At 46.1% G+C, this 5,397-nt stretch overlaps 1 long non-coding RNA gene across 1 annotated transcript in view; it reads left to right on the top strand.

The window, feature by feature from the left end:
* The window catches only part of LOC122426312, a 2,123-nt gene extending 1,999 nt beyond the window's left edge, over positions 1 to 124 (top strand). Inside the window, exon 3 of the long non-coding RNA XR_006265140.1 lies at positions 50 to 124. This is a non-coding gene — a long non-coding RNA (uncharacterized LOC122426312). The remainder of the gene's footprint in view (positions 1 to 49) is intronic.
* The last annotated feature ends 5,273 nt before the right edge of the window (positions 125 to 5,397 follow it).

Genomic DNA, 5,397 nt, shown 5'->3' on the forward strand with positions numbered 1-5,397 from the left:
CCCCCCCCCCCGTCTTTTTTTTTTTTTTTTTTTTCCACTCTGCCTTTAGACACTGGAGACCCAAAGAGAACAAGGTGTTGAAGAATCTGGAGGAGGAATTGACTTCTTCCTGCACCAGCGCGGGCTTTAGATATCTCAGCAGAAGAGCAAAGAAAACATCCTGCCTGTCGACCTTGGTTTTGCCGCCTCCCTCCTGAATCGTCTAGGGACAGTACACTTCCTCACAGAGAAAGGCAACAGTCAAATTAGGCCCAGCTGACCAGCCTGCAAGGAAAGTGCAATTCAATCCTTCTGTCTTCAGTCTGCAGCTGAAGGCTGGGGTTTCCTGGTAGCCCCCGTGTAAAGCTGCTAAGTATTTGGTTGCACATATGACTAGGGGGGCACACCTGCACATCACCGACCTTGTTTATCCAGTTGTCAGTTCAGGCCAGGAAGTCTTTCGGATGTAGCCTTCAAGGATGACGTGTTCTCCCTTGTGTCTGCGTTTCTGCTCTTCTTCCCAGTCCTGTCTGGCAAGCAAGATCAAGGTGGCTGAAAGAGCAATAAAATTCTTGGCAAATAGCCGTTTTCTACTTCATTTACAGAAGAGGCACAGAGCTGTTGGCCCAATCAGGCTGTGTCACACAAAGAGATGTTCAGTCCTGGAAGCAGAAGGCTCCTCTTTCCTCTGCTGTGGTCATTTACAGCCATTGGGACCAAATCCTCTGGGGTTTTCTCTTTATTTTTGGCTGTGCTGGGTCTTTGTTGCTGAGCATGGGTTTTCTCGAGTTGTGATGAATGAATGGGGCTACTCTCTAGTTGTGGTGCCTGGGCTTCTCACTGCAGTGGATTCTCTTATTGCAGAGCATGGGCTGTAGACGTGAGGGCTCAGTAGTTGTGGCACATGGGATTTAGTTGCTCCCCAGCATATGGAATCTTCTGGGACCAGGGATCGAACCCGTGTCCCCAGCATTGGCAGGCAGATTCTTAACTACTGAACCACCGGGGAAATCTTGTGGTTCTGTTTTTAAAGTAGGAATTGTGGCTTAGGATCTTTTCTTATTATATGATAAAGAAATATGCTTCCTCATGAAGACACTTAAGTGATGTAGCTCCCAAATTTGATGTTGCGATTTCCCTTTCTCCCAAATAGTAAAGAGTCAAAGCCAAACATGGCATATGGAGCACAAGGCAAAAAAAAAATACATATTCAGACAAGTCATTTCTATCCCCTTAGGGACCAGGTACTAACCCCAGCTTCCAGTGGCTTGTGACATCACTGTGGGCCTCCGTTGTCTTCCCTGATGAATGACATTCCTCGCTTCTTGTGTGTGGCAGTCCTTATCTCGAGGCAGTATCACACCATCTCCTTCTTTGTCGTCATGGAGCATTCTCCCTGTGTGACTTTCTATGCCCACGTTTCCCTCTTCTTATAGGGACACCAGTCCCAGTCTTTGGATTAGGCTCTATTCTAAACCAGTCTGGCCTCATCCTAACATGATTACATCTGCAAAAATTACATTTGCTCCACATTCACAGGTTCTGGGTGCACGTGAATTTGGAGCAAATGCTATTCAACCCAGTTAAGTATCGGGTTGGCCAAAAAAGTTCCTTTGGGTTTTTCCCATGAGATGTTATAGAAAGATGTAAGTGTGTTACAAGTTATAAGCTTTTTGGCCAACCCAGTTCTTACTCTGTGCCAGGCATGTGCTGAGTACTTTCACACCATAACTAATATAATCACATTTTATCCTCCCCGTCCTCTGAAGTAGCCACTCATCCTTCATGTATTTGACAATTATGCATGTACTAATGTCAGACACTATTCTAGGACTGGGGATGCATCAGTTAAAAAAAAACAGAGCTCCTAGATCATGAAACTTATATTTTAGTAGTGTTAGTTATTCAGTTGTGTCTGACTCTTTGCGACCCCATGGATTGTAGCCCACCAGGCTCCTCTATCCATGGGGATTCTTCAGGCAAGAACACTGGAGTGGGTAGCCATGGCCTCCTCCAGTGGAAGCTTCCTGACCCAGGGATTGAACCTGGGTCTCCTGCATTGCAGGCAGATTCTTTACCATCTGAGCCACCAGGGACAGCTATTTTTAAAAATAAATAAATAATAAAAATTTTTATACATCAAATAAATCTGTACTTTTAGTGAGCAACAAATGCCATGGAGAAGAGTAAGGTGGTTGGGGCAGGAGGAAGACGTGCAGGTAAGATGGTCACCTCCAAGAAGGGGATATGAGTGCAGAGACCTGGAAGAAGAGGAGCCCACTTGATCCAGATCAGGAGAAACAGCAGTCCAGATAGAGGACACTGCACTTGTAAAGGCCTTGAGGCCACCAAAGCTTGGAGTATTGGATGAACCACTGGGAAAGGAACCACCTGGTAGTGTTGTAGGAAGAGGGAGGCTCTCCGTTAGGGCCCCAAGAGTGGGCTAACACTTGTCTAACACTCAGAAAAGAATTGTCTGAGGAGACACGTGCTGACGAAGCAAGAGATTTTATTGGGAAAGGGCACCCGGGTGGAGAGCAGAAGGGTAAGGGAACCCAGGAGAACTGCTCTGCTGCATGGCTTACAGTCTCGGGTTTTATGGTGATAGGATTAGTTTCCGGGGGGTCTTTGGCCAATCATTCTAATTCAGAGTCTTTCCTGGTGGTGCACACATCACTCAGCCAAGATGGATGCTAGTGAGAGGGATTCTGGGAAGTGGATAGACACGCAGTGTCTCCTTTTGACCTTTCCCCAACTCTTCCGGTTGGTGGTGGCTTATTAGTTCCGTATTCCTTACCAGGGTCTCCTGTCATAAAACAGCTCATGCAAATGGTTACTAAAGGGCCTGGCCAGAGTGGGCGGTTTCAGTCAGTGTGCTTCCCTTAACAGTAGGAGAGGCTTGAGTACAAGGATTGTCTTAGGAGAGGTGGGGCCTAGTAGGACCAGTCCAGTTCAGTCACTCAGTTGTGTCCAACTCTTTTCGACCCCATGAATCGCAGCACGCCAGGCCTCCCTGTCCATCACCAACTCCCGGAGTTTACTCAAACTCGTGTCCACCGAGTCGGTGATGCCATCCAGCCATCTCATCCTCCTGCCCCCAATCCCTCCCAGCATCAGGGTCTTTTCCAGTGAGTCAACTCTTTGCATGAGGTGGCCGAAGTATTGGAGTTTCAGCTTCAGCATCAGTCCTTCCAATGAACACCCAGGACTGATCTCCTCTAGGATGGACTGGTTGGATCTCCTTGCAGTCCAAGGGACTCTCAAGAGTCTTCTCCAACACCACAGTTCAAAAGCATCAATTCTTCAGCACTCAGCTTTCTTTACAGTCCGGCTCTCACATCGATACATGACTACTGGAAAAACCATAGCCTTGACTAGACAGACATTTGTTGGCAATGTAATGCTTTTTAATATGCTATCTAGGTGGGTCATAACTTTCCTTCCAAGGAGTAAGCGTCTTTTAATTTCATAGCTGCAATCACCATCTGCAGTGATTTTGGAGCCCCAAAAAATAGTCTGACACTGTTTCCACTGTTTCCCCATCTATTTCCCATGAAGTAGGACCATTTAGACTATAATAAATAATAAAGAGTTAGGGGCTTCCCTCATAGTTGAGTCAGTAAAGAATCTTCCTGCAATGCAGGAGACCTGGGTTCAATTACTGGGTCAGGAAGATCCCCTGGAGAAGGAAATGGGAACTCACTCCGGTATTCTTGCCTAGAGAATCCAATGGACAGAGGAGCCTGGCAGGCTACAGTCCATGGGGTCACAAGAATTAGACATGACTTAACGACTAAACCACCACCAAATTGTAAACTGAAATTGTTAGTCACTTTCACTTTGTGTCCAACTCTTTGCAACCCCATGGATTGTAACCCACTGGGCTCCTCTTTCCATGGAATTCTCTAGGCAAGAATACTGGAGTGGGTTGCCATATACTCCCACTTTACAGATGAGAAAACTGAGGCTCAGAGATGGGAAACCTAACCAAACCACACAACAAAGTGCCAGAAGGAGGATTCCACTCAGGTTTTACTGATTGTTACTAAACCACATTCTATTCCTGGAATTTATCTTCACTCTTTACTTTAGTATTGAAAAGTGTTCCCAGTGTGTAGTGAGTGCTCAATAAACACTTTGGGAATGTTTTTCTAGACTAAGAGTACACCTCACAGTTTTTTAGAGCTTTTTGACTCATTTGTAGATTTTTGCATGTGAATTCTACAACCCTCAGAGACCAGCGGTTTTGAAACTGAAAAGAAGTAGGGGGGTGGGGTGGGGCGGGGTAGGGCACAACTTTCTAAAGAATGACATAGCCTGAGGACACAATATAAACCGATTAGAATTAAATGGGTCCAAAAGGGCAGACTAGTTCACTTTGATTAGACCTTTATCCTCAATCAGCAAGCTAAATGACACACCCAGAGGTTCCAGGACAGTCCCAAGTCACCACCAAAAGACCAAAAAGCGGGCGGTAGCTGGATTCCTGGAAATCTCCATTCCTTGCCCCAAATAGTTGGAATAGTCCTCCCACCAGAGAAGGCAATGGCAAGTCACTCCAGTACTCTTGCCTAGAAAATCCCATGGATGGAGGAGCCTGGTAGGCTGCAGTCCATGGGGTCTCGAAGAATCAGACACGACTGAGCGAATTCACTTTCACTTTTCACCTTCACACATTGGAGAAGGAAATGGCAACCCACTCCAGTGTTCTAGCCTGGAGAATCCCAGGGACGGGGGAGCCTGGTGGGCTGCCGTCTATGGGGTCGCACAGAGTCAGACACGACTGAAGCGACTTAGCAGCAGCAGCAGCAGTCCCCCCACTCATTAGCCTATGAAATCACCCAGCCCATAAAAAATAACAATGCCACATTTCAAGACCATTGCACTTGTCCTCTGTGATGGCCGGCACTCTGTCTGTGGAGTGTGTTTCTCTCTGAATAAATCTACTTCTTACCTATCACTTTGTCTCTCATTGAATTCTTTCTGTGATGAGACATCAAGAACTTGAACTTTATTAGGTCCTGAAACCAGGTTTGTGATCTCAGTGGGGAAACCATGGGGTCTGGGCTGGGTTCGAGTCCTGGTCTTGTTGAGTTTGAGTTCCTAACTGAGGTAAACAGTTTCAGTCTTATCTCTTTTTTTTTTTTTTTTTTAAGAAAAGAAAACTGAGACTGAGATGTAAAATGATTTTTCCTAAAGTTAGAGAATTTATTACTCTTTGCAGCGTCTGCCATTTCACAATGAATTTCCTTCTTCATCTGTACCCAGGGGATGAGAAAGGAATGAGAGAGGAGATGGCAGCCATTTTTGAGCCACATGACCTGGCCCCCTGACCAGAGCTAAGTTGACCCTGGACTGTACACCACTTGATCACAGTTAGGATCATCAAATGCTTTCTTCTTGGGAATTTGGATTCAC

The sequence above is a fragment of the Cervus canadensis genome, chromosome 24, assembly GCF_019320065.1.
Source record: "Cervus canadensis isolate Bull #8, Minnesota chromosome 24, ASM1932006v1, whole genome shotgun sequence".
NCBI classification, from domain to species: Eukaryota; Metazoa; Chordata; class Mammalia; order Artiodactyla; family Cervidae; genus Cervus; species Cervus canadensis.